Source organism: Zootoca vivipara, chromosome 5 (assembly GCF_963506605.1).
Source record: "Zootoca vivipara chromosome 5, rZooViv1.1, whole genome shotgun sequence".
NCBI lineage: Eukaryota > Metazoa > Chordata > Lepidosauria > Squamata > Lacertidae > Zootoca > Zootoca vivipara.
Window position 1 is genome coordinate 3,280,434 of NC_083280.1, and position 17,259 is coordinate 3,297,692.

Below are 17,259 nucleotides of genomic sequence, written 5' to 3' on the forward strand. Positions count from 1 at the left end.
GCCCCCCCCCAGTCACACCCTCAAAGCCCCTTATACATAGTAGGAACCGCTTTTCAGCATTCTATACATCTGGGGCAGATTGGTTTAATTTGGGGTTAGCTCAGAGCAGCCAACATGTGGCCCTCAATGCCTTTCTGGGCGGCCCTCAGCAACCTTTGAGGCACCCATACACACCTGTAGGCCTTGCCCTGGGCTTTGGGAAGGAGGCATGTGTGACCTGCCAGGGTCCTGGAGTCCTCCAGCTTCCTTCCCAAAGCCTAGTTAGCTCTTTCCCAGCTTTGGGAAGAAGACGGTGGGAAGGCTCTAGGTCCTGCCAGAGCCTCGTGCCTCCTTCCCCAAACCCAGAGCCTCACCTGCCTACCTTTGGGAAGGCAGCATGTGGGTCAGGTGGGTGTGTGGGTGTCAAATTTTGGCCTTGCTCCCCTCTCCCACACAACAAGTCAGTGTGCGGCCCACAGGTTCTGTGCTGATCTACTCTTGCGGCCCACTTGCTATGAAAAATTGGAGCACCCTGCTTTAGATTGTGCATCTTTGACGTTTGACGTGCATCATTCTCCCTAGGGAATTTCGGAGGCCATTAGCGTGGCAGCGTACGGACATCTCGCGCAGATTTTCAGGGGAGTTCGGGAGTTCGGGCACACAAGCAAGGCTGAGATGTCGGAGGTAAGGGTGTCAAGTGAGGAAGGAGCAGAGCAAGCGTGTAGGTTAGCCGCCCCCAGCCTGGTGCCCCTTCCCCATCCATGTGTTTTGAATTGGCGTGGATGTAAATAGCCACTAAGGACCCATCCCAATCTTTCATAGCCAAAGTATATGAAACAGACCCTGGGTTCCTCTGATCTAGAAAAACAGAGCTGCCTTGGAAGAGAATTCATCCTGCTCCATTTCAAAATATGCTCTTTTTCAAGGGATGGGATCCTTACCATTCCCAAAAGGCAATTGGATCTGCTCATCCTCTCAGTATGGAAGGCCAGAAAACTTCCTCTGGGGGGTATGTCTCATTCATCCTCAGGGCCGTCTTGTGCAGGCCACCGGGACTGCACCTAGAGCCGGACCCTAGATCTGATTTGATCCCTTTGCTCAGTCAATCAGTCAGTCAGTCAGTCAAAGGGATTCATCAGCCAGTGTGGTGTAGTGGTCAAGAGCGGTGGACTCGTAATCTGGTGAACCGGGTTCAGGTCCCCGCTGCTCCACATGCAGCTGCTGGGTGACTGAAATATCCTCGGAGTCGAGAGTGAATTTCATGCTCTTTATTCGGCTTGTAGTAGCAAGAAGAAGGGAAGAATGGCTCTTTCACCAAAACGTCTCCTATATACACAATGGGCCTTGCGTGATTGCCTACTTCAGGGCTGCTCCTGCAGGCCATTCAGGTTTCTGATTCACTTCCACCTGGAGCTGGATTGGGCGGCTCCTGCGGACCAAGCAGACTGCTGCATTTTGGATCCTATTGTTCTAGGATTCAGCTCAGTACATAACAGTGACCTTGGGCTAGTCCCACTTCTCTGAAGTCTCTCAGCCCCCCTCACCTCACAGAGTGTTTGTTGTGGGGGAGGAAGGGAAAGGAGATTGTTAGCCGGTATGAGACTCCTTCGGGTAGTGATAAAGCGGGATATCAAATCCATACTCTTCTTTTTCTTCTTCATTGGTCATCACAAAAGTACAAGCAATACAAAAGTAGAGTGACTCATGTTTTTAGGTTGGTTGTCAGATGGCTGGTTGGCATTTCTTCAATAGTGGAAGCTAATGGGGACGATGACCCCCAAGGGTCATCTAGTCCAACCCCCTGCAATGCAGGAATCTCAACTAAAGCATCCCTGACAGATGGTCATCCACAACCTCCCAAGGGAGAGTGCTCTGCTGTCAGGAAGTTGCAGGGGTTCTCTGTGGTTTTGAATGAAGAGCCTCTTAGAGTTTGGAAGAGGGGAGGGAGCCAAACCCAAGAGAGAAGGCAGCCGGCAGGTTGGGAGAGGCAGAGAGAAAGAAAGAGGGGAGAGGTTTCAGCTGCAAGTAGCTTTTTTTTTAAAAAAGGGGTGCATTTCGGGGGCAGGCGAGCTGCCCAAGTTGCTCTCGTGTAAGGGTTCTTCTGCCTTCTGGGAGTGCCTGCTGGCCACATTCAAGTGTGCTTTAGAGTAGACCCATTGAATTGAATGAACATGACTAAGTTAGGCCCATTCATTTCCATAGGTCTCCTTGGAGGAAAGCATAGTTGAGTATCACTCTCTGTGTTCACCTCCATATAATAATTAAGTGAATTATTACAAAGGCATAGTAACTGCGTGGAGATCTAACATCGTTCTGCCCGGACACTGAGGTCCAGTGCCGAGGGCCTTCTGGCGGTTCCCTCGTTGCGAGAAGCCAAGTTGCAGGGAACCAGGCAGAGGGCCTTCTCGGTAGTGGTGCTCGCCCTGTGGAATGCCCTCCCACCAGATGTCAAAGAGAAAAACAACTGCCAGACTTTTAGAGGACATCTGAAGGCAGCGCTGTTTAGGGAGGATTTTAATGTTTAATAGATTATTTTATTTTATCTTTTTATTGGAAGCCGCCCAGAGTGGCTGGGGAAACCCAGCCAGATGGGCGGGGTGTAAATAAATTATTATTATTATTATTATTATTATTATTATTATTATTATTACTATTATTATTATTACAGTTCCATAACCTAAGCGGGCCTTGGAGTCATGTGCCCCTGACTCTCCAATTCTCCAAGCCAGCTGGAAGGAGATCAGAACCTTTTCCTTCCATTTTCTGTTAACTTCCATCTAGTGTTACTTCAAACGCCCCAAACTATGGTTAATATTCACTGTGATTTGTTCAAAGGAGCCAGTTTCCTAATCCATGGTTAGAAGTTGGCTTGTTTCAGTTAGCCTTTGTTAAGATTAACCGCAGTGTGTCCTGATCCGGGCATCACTAAACTGTGGTTAGTTAAACATGGAGGAAAAAGCTTCCAGCCTCCTTTTTGCAACTGTGCTAGAGGAGAAGGGAGCAGGAGCCGATGAGTCCAAGGCTCATTCACACAATAATCAACCATAGTTTATCACAGGGGAGGTGACCAAAATGGTGCCCTCCAGATGCTACAGACTGCAGCTCCCATCCCTCCTGACCAGTGGCCATGCTGGCTGAGGCCAATGGGAGCTAGAGTCCAAAACATCGGAATGCAGCCCTGAACTCTCTTGTGCTCTGCCATCCAAGAGAAATGAAACCCAGGAGTGTCTTGCCCCTGGATTTTTTCTGTGAGTTGGGAAATGACAAAGGAAATTTTCCAACCCTCCCTATGGAGAAGAGGTGCAGATCCACCTGGTTCATTTTAATTTTAAAAAAGCAGCTCCCGTGGAAGAGAGCACTGGTGGTCAGTCTACACTACACTGTCCTGCACTTTCTCACTGGTTGACTGACCGAACCCAAAGAGAACTCCTTCATGGTTCCTCATCATCCTGGGGGAAAAGTGACCAGTGGGGTGTCACGGGGTTCTGTCCTGGGCCCGTTGTTGTCCAACTTTTTTTTAACAAATGACCTGGACAAAGGAATCGAGGGTGTGCTCAACAAATTTGCAGATGACACCAAACTGGGAAGGGTAGCCAGTGCTGCAGAAGACAGAATTGGGATTCAAGATAACCTTCACAGATTGGATTACTGGGCCCAAACTCACAAAATGAAATTCAAGAGGGTCAAATGTCAGGTTCCACATTTAGGCAGGAAGATCCCGATGCACAGCAACTTACTGACTACTCAGATTTTCCCAGCTGCTAAGAGGTCCCAACTAAGTGGTGGTTTGCCTCCTATTGCGAAAGTGAGTTTCCAAAACTCACTTTCGCCTCCCTTTCCTTCCAGAAGACAGGGGAGAGGAATGGCGGTCTCACCGTCATGCTTTGCTATGGCCAGATGGCTCTTGGGGCACGGCCAGAAGACCTGCTGTGCTTCATCGAGGTCATCGTGGAGGAGCTCCTCTTCCAATTCCAGAACACCAGGAAGGTAGGGCTCTCCTTTCCCCACAGATTCCTGTTGTTCGTTCTCTCGGCTATACCGTACTTTTCCATGTAAAAGACGAGGTGTTTTTGGAATTAAAAAAAGGATGTTTCAAAATGAGGATCATCTTATACACAGATAGTGCATAGGGGGAACGTGAGATTGGTTGCCGCTGCAAGCCGGAGATTGTCAGCGGCTCTTGTGCGTGTTACTGGTGGCTGCAGCAAGGGGCGGGGTTGATTGGCTGTTGCTGCAGCAATTGGGAAGGTGATTGGTGGTTTCTGCCGGCGAGGGGACAGACAATAGGTGGGTTTTGCGACACATTTGCGGCAGCATAAGTCCAGCGGGTGAGCCATTTTTTGAAAACCCCCCCAAATAATTGAACAACTGTGGGTAATCCCCCCCCGAAAGCTCAGCAACTTTGGGCAATCCTCCCCTCATTTTCTTAATTTGGACTCCCCAAAAATAGGGGGTGTCTTATACACGAAAAAATACGGTATACCCTGCCTTTCTCCTGTCAAAGGACTCCAGGAGGTGTGCCACTGTTTCCCAAGTGGTCCCCATCCCGGCACTGAGCAGACCTCCTGAGCTCCGTCAAGGTCCTTGCACCACATGCCTTCAGACTGTGCCCTAGGGCAGAGTCTCTGGCTTCATCCAGAAAAGGGATGTAGACTGGGGTGTATACTGACTCCACAAATGGGGTATTAGAGTGGTACCTTGGTTCTCAAACTTAATCCGTTTTGGAAGCCCGTTCTAAAACCAAAGCGTTCCAAAACCAAGGCATGCTTACCCATAGAAAGCAATGCAAAATGGATTAATCTGTTTCAGACTTTTAAAAACAACCCCTAAAACAGCAATTTTACATGAAGTTTATTATCTTGGAGTGCTTGGAGTGCAGCAACTGAGGAGGGAGCAGAAGGGCTTCTGCCTCTTGGATTGTCAAGGACCAAATGGAGCAAACAGCACGCAGACCTAGTGGTGGGAGGAAAAAATCCTTAAATAAGAGACATGGGGGAATGATCAATGGTCTTCAGTGTCTGTATACTAATGCACAGAGCATGGGAAATAAACAAGATGAACTTGAACTCTTGGTACATCAAACTAAATACGACATAATAGGCATCACTGAAACCTGGTGAGATGAGTCTCATGATTGGAATGTAGAAATAGAGGGATACAATCTATTTCAGAGAAATAGACCAAACAGGAAAGGAGGAGGAGTAGCATTATATGTCAAGGATGTGTATACCTGTGAAGAGATCCAGGATTTAAAACTTCAAAGCCAAGTTGAGAGTATCTGGGTCAAAATTAAGGGAGAGAAAAATAACAGTGATCTCATTGTGGGAAGTTACAGGTAGGTAGCCGTATTGGTCTGACGTAGTCAAAAACAAAATAAAACAATTCCTTCCAGTAGCACCTTAGAGACCAACTAAGTTTGTTATTGGTATGAGCTTTCGTGTGCATGCACACTTCTTCAGATACACATTGTGGGAGTTTTCTATAGATCCCCAAGCCAAACTGAGGACACAGATGATGCCTTCCTGGAACAAATGGCCAAGCATTCAAAAGGAAGTGAGATAGTAGTAATTGGGGATTTCAACTATCCTGATATTTGTTGGATGTCAAACTCAGCCAAGAGCATAAGGTCGAACAGATTCCTCACAGGCCTTGCCGACAATTTCATTGTCCAGAAAGTGGGAGAAGCAACGAGAGGATCAGCCATTTTAGATCTGGTCCTAACCAATAGTGATGACCTGGTTAGTGGGGTAGAAGTGGCAGGATCATGCTCTTCTGGAGTTTATTGTTCAGCGGAAAGGAGCAACCAAGCATACTAAGACTCAAATCCTAGACTTTAAGAAAGCCGACTTCAGAAAACTTAGGGAAACGCTGGGTGAGATCCCATGGACAGAAATACTAAAAGGGAAGGGAGTTCATGATGGTTGGGGGTTTGTTAAAAGGGAGATATTAAAAGCACAACTTCAGGCAATACCAATGAGATGGAAACATGGAAGGTGCCTAAAGAAGCCAGGGTGGCTGTCTAAAGAACTTTTAACTGAGTTAAGATTCATAAGGGATTTGTTTAGTCGTTTAGTCGTGTCCGACTCTTCGTGACCCCATGGACCATAGCACGCCAGGCACTCCTGTCTTGCACTGCCTCCCGCAGTTTGGTCAAACTCATGTTCGTAGCTTCGAGAACACTGTCCAACCATCTTGTCCTCTGTCGTCCCCTTCTCCTAGTGCCCTCAATCTTTCCCAACATCAGGGTCTTTTCCAAGGATTCTTCTCTTCTCATGAGGTGGCCAAAGTATTGGAGCCTCAGCTTCACGATCATATCATATCATAAGGGATATGTACAAAAAATGGAAAAGGGAAATCACCAGAGAGGAATTCAAACATATAGCCAGCACGTGTAGAGACAAAGTCAGAAAAGCTAAAGCACAGAATGAACTCAGGCTCGCCAGAGAGGTTAAAAGCAACAAAAAGAGCTTTTATGGGTATGTCCATAGCAAAAGGAAGAACAAGGAAACAGTGGGGTCACTTAGAGGAGAAGATGGTGAAATGTGAACAGGGGATAGAGAAAGGGCAGAACTCCTCAATGCCTTCTTTGCCTCAGTCTTCTCCAAAAAGAAAACAATGCCCAACCTGAAGAATATGGAGCAGATGATTCAGCAGGGGAAACACAGCCCAGAATAAGTAAGGAGGTAGTACAAGAATCCTTGGCTAGTTTAGATGTATTCAAGTCTCTAGGGCCAGATGAACTACATCCAAGAGTATTAAAAGAACTGGCAGAGGGGATTTCAGAACCACTGGGAATAATCTTTGAAAATTCCTGGAGAACAGGTGAAGTTCCAGCAGACTGGAGGATGGCAAATGCTGTCCCTATTTTCAAAAAGGGGGAAAGAGAGGACCCAAACAATTACCGCCCAGTCAGCCTGACATCAATACCAGGAAAGATTCTAGAGCAGATCATTAAGCAAACGGTCTGTGAGCACCTAGAAAGAAACTCTGTGATCACTAAAAGTCAGCATGGGTTCCTGAAAAATAGGTCATGTCAGACTAATCTGATCTCATTTTTTGACAGAATTACAAGCCTGGTAGATGAAGGGAACGCTGTGGATGTAGCCTATCTTGATTTCAGCAAGGCCTTTGACAAGGTGCCCCATGATATTCTTGTAAAGAAGCTGGTAAAATGAGGGCTAGACAATGCTACTATTCAGTGGATTTGTAACTGGCTTACTGACCGAACCCAAAGGGTGCTCATCAATGGCTCCTCCTCATCCTGGAGAGTAGTGACTAGTGGGGTGCCACAGGGTTCTGTCTTGGGCCCAGTCTTATTCAACATCTTTATCAATGACTTGGATGATGGGCTTGAGGGCATCCTGAGCAAGTTTGCAGACTACACCAAATTGGGAGGGGTGGCTAATACCCCAGAGGACAGGATCACACTTCAAAATGACCTGAACAGATTAGACAACTGGGCCAAAGCAAACAAGATGAATTTTAACAAGGAGAAATGTAAAGTACAACACTTGGGCAAAAAAAATGAAAGACACAAATACAGGATGGGTGACACCTGGCTTGAGAGCAATAAATGTGAAAAGGATCTAGGAGTCTTGGTAGACCACAAACTTGACATGGGTCAGCAGTGTGATGCAGCAGCTAAAAAAGCCAATGCAATTCTGGGCTGCATCAATAGGAGTATAGCATCTAGATCAAGGGAAGTAATAGTACCACTGTATTCTGCTCTGGTCAGACCTCACCTGGAGTACTGTGTCCAGTTCTGGGCACCACAGTTCAAGAAGGATACTGACAAGCTGGAACATGTCCAGAAGAGGGCAACCAAAATGGTCAAAGGCCTGGAAACGATGCCTTATGAGGAACGGCTTAGGGAGCTGGGTATGTTTAGCCTGGAGAAGAGAAGGTTAAGGGGTGATATGATAGCCATGTTCAAATATATAAAAGGATGTCATATAGAGGAGGGAGAAAGATTGTTTTCTGCTGCTCCAGAGAAGCGGACACGGAGCAACTGATTCAAACTACAAGAAAGAAGATTCCACCTAAACATTAGGAAGAACTTCCTGACAGTAAGAGCTATTCGGCAGTGGAATTTGCTACCAAGGAGTGTGGTGGAGTCTCCTTCTTTGGAGGTCTTTAAGCAGAGGCTTGACAGCCAGCTGTCAGGAATGCTTTGATGGTGTTTCCTGCTTGGCAGGGGGTTGGACTGGATGGCCCTTGTGGTCTCTTCCGATTCTATGATTCTAAGATCTAACAATACCATTTCTGGGTTATTTTCAGGATTGAGTTAGTGTTAGGGTAAGGATTAGAATTAGGGTTAGGGTCAGTGTGACTTTATGTTTCCTTGTGATTTTGATTCAATCTCAATTTAATAAAATCTCTTCTCCTTTTAGGACGAGACTCTGAAAAGGAGCTTCATCAAGGCAGCGATTCTAACCACCAAGGCACTTGTGGAATTAAATTTGGGATATAACATCTTCCCCCACAAGGAAGAGGTCACCAGCTCTATCATAGTGAGTTAAAAAGAAAAAAAGAGGGGGATCTCCTGGGGGTTTTCCACTGTGTGTGTGTGTGTGTGTATGTGTGCAGAGAGGGGGTGCAGGGTAGCACCCCCCCTTCTCTCGTGTTTTAAATAGCGGTGTAGGTCTAGCTCTGAGTGGTCACGTTCTGCTGCAAACCCTCTTTAAAGGCAGCCCTACATTGTGGCAACCTCAGCAGGATGTCACCAGTGCCTGAGTAAAAGAGGCTAGGTTCTCCCAGGAGGAGAGGGCTGTCGATGGCTACCAGCCATGATTGCTATGTTCTACCTCCACAGAGGAAGGATGCAATGTTTCTGAATATCAGTTGCTGGAAGCCACAGGCGGGGAGAGGGCTCTTGTGCTCATGGTCTGCTCCCTGGTTTCACACAGACGTCTGGTTGGCCGCTGTGAGAACAGGATGCTGGACTAGATGGGCCATTGGCCTGGTCCAGAAGGCTGGTCTGATGTTCTTATGAGGAAAGATGGATCTGATTCCCAGATCCAGGAAGCCCACTCTTCTCCCCTGGCCCTAGGAGGACCCACTTGCCAATTGCAAAGAAGGTGTCAAGTGGGCTGGGCTGGAGAGGGAGCACAATTCAGGTCTTGGTCTTGGTGTGGTGGTAGCTGGGATGGAGCCTCCAGGTCTCTGACATGCTGCTGTGTGCTTCCCCACCACAGGAAATTATCAAAGCGGAGCCGGCGGTGCCGTTTTCAACTTACCTCCTCCGCCAGGCGATGGAGACCGTCGCACAGATGACGTAAGTATGGGGAGGTACTTCTAGTCTCCCTATAGCTTGTCACTGCCCCACCTATTCCTGGCACTTCCCTTGCCATACCCTGAAATTGTACCCCTTGGCCAGACACAGTGCCTATTTCCTCACCAGGTTGATGGACTGCTGGGTGCTGATCATTTCCTCTCCCCTCCTTTCTCTTTCCTCTTCAGTGCCTTGAGACCACCCACCAACCAGCTCCTGCGGAGTAGGCTACTGCAGAGCACAATAAAAAAGGTCTTCGCTTTGCCCGTTACACAGAGCCAGGTAACTGAACTTTCTGCTTCTAGGGATAGGAATGGAGGAATATGGGGTTGCCAGGTTCAAGTGCCTGAGCTGTGTAAGCTACAAATGAAGGTGGAAGTACGATAGTTAGGGCCAAATGGTTTGGAACACCCCAAGGAAGTTGAGCCCAGTGTGGAGTCCTCTATCTTTATATCCCATGACCTGTAACCTTTCTTGATGTATGTCAAAGAACGTTGGATGTTTAGGACTCTTTGGGCGCTGTCTTTGGAGCCCTGCATAAGCTTTGTTACAAATTGGCTGAGCAGCTGGTGGCCAAGGCTGCCCTATTGCAATAGCCCTAATATACTGGGTCCCTAGCTGGATCTGCTGAAGCTTGCTGTGACTCTCTTGATTCTGTGTGCCATTTAAAAGGTGTTCCCTCACCTGGGCAATGGACAGATGGTATAGAAATAAAGTCTTACCACAAGAGCCACCCCTGTGGCTCTTCCCCTCTTTTCTCGTTCTGGCTACGGGCTGCAAAAAGACTTTTCTTTCTTTGAAAAGAAATAGAGTTGAAGAATGTGTGCTTCTCCAGATGGGCTGCCCTTGGCCCAAGAGTCAGGAGTGGTTGGAGTCCAGAGCACATGGGATTTCCATGGGGGTCTTCAGCTTTTAATGGCTTTTGCTTCTCTCCTTTCAGGACTTTTACCAGCAGACAGTCAATGCATGCATAAACATGCTGAGCAGCTTGCTGTCGGAGGCCCCCTCCCTGAAGACCCTGCAGCAGATATTGGAGGTAAGGGAGTCCCCAAGATGTCAGAGCAGATCCCCGGCAGGAGGACAGACCCCCTTGAAATGATTGCATGGGGGGGGGCACCTGTGGCCAACTCACTGGTTCTGGATGCTGATGGTGAACTGGGCCTCTGTTCTGCTAGGAATGCTTGTGCAAGGCACACATTCAAAGATACCGTATGTCCTCTGCTGATGGCATGAGGGGAAAGGCCGTGGCTCAGGGGCAGAGCATCTGTTTTGGATGCTCAAGGTCCCAGGTTCAATCCTCAGCATCTCCAGGTGGGGCTGGGAAAAGACTCTCTGTCTGAAACCCCAAAGGACCAGCTGCCATTCATCATTCCCTGTGGGCAACACCAAGGTTGGTGCATGAATGGCTGGGCTTGGGCTAAGGATGCGGCCTGCATTCCATGGCTACGGCTGGGCTGAGGTGGATGTTATATTATTGTAATTATCACACACACAAACACAAACACAAATGGCAGATCGCAGGGCAGTTCACAACATGAAAATACAAAATGAGAACACAAAATACACAATAAAACAAAAACAAGCCAAGAGTGAATTAATTTCTAATTCTATTAATGTTCAATGTGTTTCTTTTAATGGCTTATTTTTTCTATATCTCAAGTTGTTCTTATTTTGTTTGTAAGCTGCCTTGAGTCCCTGTCAGGGAAAAAGGTGGGGTATATAACAACAACAACAACAAAGGAGACCAAATTGAGCAAACTTTCTCCTTTACAAAACAACCCTTTTTTGCAATTTGTCCCCTCTATGGTCCCAGCATGATTGATCCAGCCAGTAGCTAAAGCTTTGTGAATTTGCAAACCCGGATTAATGCTTGTCCGTCCATGTGATGATGATTATTTCTCTCCCGCAGCACACAAATAGCTGGATAGACTCCCCCAAAATCTACGAGCGGGAAAGAGCTGTGAAGACCACCAGCTTTCTCATGAAATATGTTTCCGAGCATTTAAACTTTGATGTGAGTGACCAAGGCTTAATGCCGAAATTTCAGATTTATTTATTTTTAATGTATTACATTTCTATACTGTGGTACCTCCGGTTAAGAATTTAATTTGTTCTGGAGGTCCGTTCTTAACCTGCAACTGTTCTTAACCTGAGTTACCACTTTAGCTAATGGGGCCTCCTGCTGCCGCTGCGCCATTTCTGTTCTCATCCTAAAGTAAAGTTCTTAACCCGAGGAATCACCATGAACTCACCTCCCTCATTCTCTTATAATGGCATCAAGGCCTACCTGAGAGGTTCCAGGACTGAGTTCCAGTGAGTTCTGGCTGGAAAAAAAGCCCTTGGGTGGGCCACCTAAGCACAGGTCTCTTGCTCTGCGCCCCTCTGCCACCTTTGCCAACTGAAAGCATGGCAGATGGTTTTCTCTTGCTGGGCTGTGTGGGGCGAGGGCTGACTGTGCACCTCTCTCTCTCTCTCCACCTCCTAGATATCCCAGGATTTCCCCCTTCTGGGGCAGCTGGTGGCACTTTTATCCCTGCACCTGGCAGACAACGGGAAGGACATTGGGCCGCAATCCGCGGAGGCCTTGTACCACCTCCATTACATTTTGATATCCAGAATGGGTGAGTGGGATGCTGGGAAAGGGTGTGTTTCTTATAGGCCACAGGGTGGGAGATCTGTAGCCCGACAGCGGCTGCTCCAACTCCCAACATCCCTGAGTGTTGCCCATGCTGGCTGCCGCTGGGGTTGATGGGAGTTCAGGAGGGCCAGAATTCGTGCCAGCACTGGCCTAAAGCAAACACCCCGTTGGCCAGAGATGAGAGGGCAGTCTGAGGGGAGGGATTCACTGCTTAGGAACATAAGAAAAGCCTTCTGGATCAGACCAGTGGCCCACCCCAGTCCAGCATCCTGTGGGAAACCAGCAATCAGAATTCGAACTCAAGAGCTCTTTCTTCTCCTGTGCTTTGCTGCCTCTGACTGCGGAGGCAGAGCATAGCCATCATGGCTAATAGCCATGGGTAGCCTTCTCTTCCATGAATTTGCCTCATCTTCTTTGAAAGCCATCTTGGTCCATGGCCATCAATGGCTCCTGTGGCAAGGAGTTCCAAAGTTTAGCTGTGCACTGCAAGAAGGAGGACCATCCTGAAACTTCAGTTTCATTGGAGGCCCCGGAGTTCTCATGTTAGGAGGGAGAGAGAGAAAGCTTTCTCTCTCCCCACTTCCCCCTTGCCATACATTGCGTCTCCTCTTCCTCGCCGTTTTTCTAAACGGAACCCCCCCCCCCCAATGCTGCAACCATAGAGCTCCATAACCACCCCACTCCTTTGGGTTGCCTTTTAGTTCTGATTTATAATTTTTGAGGTGAAATTTTTTTGAGGTTTTGAGCAGGGAGCACTAATGCTGTGTTCTTTTGTATGACCCTTCTTAGGAAAGGAAGTGCGGAGCAGGGAGCTGCAGAGGAAGGGCCACGTGGTGAAGTGGGCCAGAGAGGACTTTTTCATCTCTGGCCCCTCCATTTACATCGATGACATCACCAAAGTGGCCAAGGTAGGTGTGGCTTTTTGTACTCTTTCTTGCTAAGACCGCAGCCAGCTCCCAGATAGCAGAGGTTTGTCCATTCGGGCAAATGGGGCCCTGCCCCACCAACCTCCTCAGGCAGCCCACACCCCATCTCGGCCCTCCAGATGCTTTGAGACGACAATTCCCACCATCCCTGACCACAGGTCCTGCTAGCTAGGGATCATGGGAGTTGTAGGCCAAAAGCATCTGGAGGGCCAAGGTTGAGGAAGCCTGTTCAAATCCCCACTCAGCCAGAAAACTCACGGGGTCCGTCACAGCCTCTCGGTCTAAAGTACCTCATGAGGATAAAATGGGGAGGAGAGAGAACCATCAGAATTGGAGAGTTGGAAGGGATCCTGGGGGTCATCTAGTTCAACCCTCTGCAAGGCAGAGTGGATAGATAGGTCACTTTGTTTGTGAAGGCGCCTGTGGTCTACTGAAAAGTGGCCAGATGTGGAGCAGAAGAAAACTCCCTCTTCTTTCTTCTTTGTGCCAGGCCTTTGGGGAGCACCTCACGCCCAGCCAGATCAACGAGGTTGTGCTGATGGCGATTGACAACTTGACAGTAGAAGGCAGAGCCACCTCGCAGGCCGCAGGAGTCCTGCTGAGTTCCTTCCTTGAGGAATGCGGGATGGAAATGGAAGAGGTAAGGCTCAAAACAGAGGCAGAGAGCAGGTTTCCTACCAGTGAAACATTTTCTTTGAACGTAGAATTAGCTTGTTTCTGGGTAGTAAGAAGGCATTGGTTTCCACGTCTGTGGCGGGCGCCTCTGTTTCCATTCTGCTGCAGTTTGGCTTCCAAAATGGCAGTATTTTAAGTACATTCTTCCACCCTGTCCATGTCAATGCAAAGGAAACAGAATGTAGACAACACTGAGGTCAATGGACCACTGCTATTCCTAGGGTTAACAGGAGAGATGAGTCAAGCCGGCTCTTGGATCTGTTTTCTATTTCTTTTGTGGTTCTCTTTTGTAAGCTACATGTATTGAAAATCTAAATACACATTTTCAAGCAAACAAACAAATACTGTAGTCATTAAATTCCAGTACCTAATAATTTTTCCTCTCCCCCCCTCCACTGTCAGGGTCTCATAGTTGCTCTCTTCACACACAAACAGTAGTGGCAATGTCGTTCTATAGCTTTTATTTCTTGCTATTTACACAACTGGGCATTTCAATCTGTATCGTTGATTCGCGGCTTCTTTTCCGACCTTCCACCTACGTTCACGTAATCACGAGGGGGCTCAGGTCTTTGCCCCTCCCCTGACTCGGAACTTAACCCTTGCACGGTCTGTGAACTTGCCTGTTCACTTTCCTGCGTCTCTTTACTTTGTGTTCCCTCCCCCTCCATGGGCTGTAAAGAAAGAAAGAAAACCCTGCTTGATCCTGGCTCTCTTTCATCTTCGGTCGCAGGGTTTGCTATCTCTTCCTGCTGCTGCCAGTTCAGCCTCACTGGGATATCGTATGTCAGGGGACTTAGAGCGTTTTCCCATTTCTGTGCATAGAGAATCCTAGCTGCTGTAGTCACATACCCGTGTTTCTCCACAAATAAGACACCGTCTTATATTTATTTTTCCTCAAAAAACAACAACACGGTGGCTTATTTTCAGGGGATGTCTTATTTTTTAATTATATGTCCAGCCTAGCCTCTTCCTTGGCGCCCTCCAGAACTGCGCCTATCACTATGTCTTATTTTCAGAGTATGGCTTATATTGCACAATTGCTTAGAAATCCTGCTATGGCTTATTTTATGGGTATGTCTTATTTTAGGAGAAACAGGATACACAAATAACTTCACCATCTTTTTTGGAACTTCTGACCCTATAACCCCAAAAGCTTCAGTTTTGTTTTGTTTGTTTGTTTTTCTCATCATATATCATTTCTCCGAAATCCCTCGCTTTCTTTCAGGTCCACCTCACTTTCTCATCCTGGTCTTCTTTTATCTTCTTCCAGCTGCCCATGATCATCAGGGAGATCTACCACCATCTCCCGAGCATCCCAGACGCCCGAACAAAGGACGAGGCCCTTACAGCAGTAGCCAACATTGCGGCGAAGCGGCTGACCCCAGTGCTTGACAGCCTGTTAGACTGCTCCACTGACTGGGATGAGTAAGGGCCTCTTAAAATTATTAACGGACATTAAGGAGAGAGGTGGTTGGGGGGTCCCTGATCTTAAATTATATTAAGCCTCCGCTTGTTTTTGATGGATGAGAGAGTGGATGGTATTAGAAAATCAAGAGCTCTTGGAATTGGAGGGATTTAGGAATAACAAAGGCTGGCATGCATACTTATTACAGGAAAGCAGAGGGAATGATAAAAGTTTCACGGATCATATAATTTAAAAAATTGGTATTTTAAATCTGGGATGAATACAAAAATTTATTAGAGACAAAGACGCCCTGGTGGGCGTTGCCATTGGAGATGACGATGATGAGCGACCGAGGTAAAAGTGGAAAATGGCCAACCTATCAAGAATTGATAGTGAAGGAGGAAGGAGATCAATTTGTAATAAAACCATATGAACAGACAAAACATCATTGTGCTAGCTGGTTACATTATCTCCAAATACAAAGTTTATTTTAAAAAACCATAAAGAAATAGGATTTATTGGGGGGAAATCTAAATTACAAGAAATTCTGATTGATAATATGGTTAAACCACTATCCAAGATGTATAAATTTTTATTAGAGTGGGAATTAAAAGATGAAGAGATAAAATCTGTAATGACAAAGTGGGCCCAGGATTTAGGAAGACCAATTTACAAAACACAGTGGGATAATTTGTGGAGATCAACAATGAGATTTACAGCGTGTTCAGGAATTAAAGAAAACATGATGAAGCTTGTATACAGGTGGCATTTGATGGGAGTGTAAAGAAATAAATAAATTTTGGAATGATATATATGAGAAATTGAAGAGAATGTTAAAAGTCACATTTGAAAAAAACCCTGAATATTTCTTATTAAGTTTAATCCCAGAAAATATCCCTAGAGATAGAGTTAATATTTTTTTGTATGCTTGTGATGCAGCGAGATTAGTATTAGCTCAAAAATGGAAAGGAACCGGAATACCAACAATCCAAGAGTGGCAAATTAAAGTAGTAGAGTTTATGAATTTGGCAAGGATGACGGCGGCAATGAGGAATATACCAAAACAGAGAACAGAAGCAGAATGGAGATATGTGGAAGAAAATATTGAAACAGAGTTATTGATTTGCTTTGAGTAGAGAAAACATGCAGGAATAAATCAATTTGAATTAATAAGAGGCAAAGCAAATTAAGGGATGATAGTAAGGGAAACGATATATTGGCGATTGGAAGCCAATTTTAATTTAAAATGAATTGATTTTATGTGCGTATGTTTATGTGTTATGATTTGATTTGGGGATGAGTTATGTTATGTTATGTTACGTTTGTTTAATTTGATATTGTATATTATTTACAGTTTGAAAGATTTAATTTGCCCAGCGAGTTTTGATCAATTTGGTTTGTCTATTTATGTTGATTAATTTATGTTGGGTGGCTTAAATGTGTATTTATGTTTATCCCCTGGTGTGTGTATAATTCTTTTTAAAAGTTTCTTGAATAAAGTTTATTTTTAACATGGGGGAAAAAAAAGAGATGAGTGTGTTACGGGGAAATAACATATAGGAATTAGGGGAGATTGCTTTGCCAATGTGCAAAGCTTTTGTGAGGTGGAAATGGGGAGAGCTGAATTTAATGTATGTATGTGCAATATAAAGCTTAAAGGGGGGGGGCTGACCTGACTTTTTTTAAGAAAAGGGGGGAAAGAAAAAATCTCTTTTTAAAAATTGCAGAAGAGCCACAGCGGTCTGGAGAACTTTGGTCAGCAACCAGTATGCCAGCAGCCAGCTAATTAAACCTATGCTGAGGAGGATCCTGGGGAAGGGCTCCAATCCGCAAGTTCCAACAGCGGTAGGAAACCATTCAGTTTCTATGTTGCTTCCTGCATAGAAAGTTGGGAGATTTGACGATGACCTCTGCTGAATGACGTTCTCCTGTCTTTGTCCCTCCAGGCTACCAGCGCTCTGTCCCGGATACTCACCTTACCGGAGGCTTCGGGGCTGCTGGAACAGAACTTCCCCAGGATCCTGCTGGCACTCAGCCTCCGCCTCAGCTTTGTCCTGGAAAAGAGCAGCAGTACCATCACAGGCCCCTCTTCCTGCCTCGATCCGCTGGCGTAAGGGACCTACTAATGCATTTGGGGTGGCCCTCCCTTCTCTCTCTGGGCGCTTGTCAGCCTGACCCATAGCCGTGATGGCTCAGCCCTCCCCCCAAGAGATAGGCCTCCTTTGGACATGGAGGTTCTGCTAAGGTTAGGTAGCTAAGAGACCCAGGCTTCCCCAACTCCTGTACTCTTCAGTCGTTTTGGACCACAACTCCCACCAACTGGGCTGAAGATGGGAGTTGTAGTCCAAAACACCTGAAGGACACT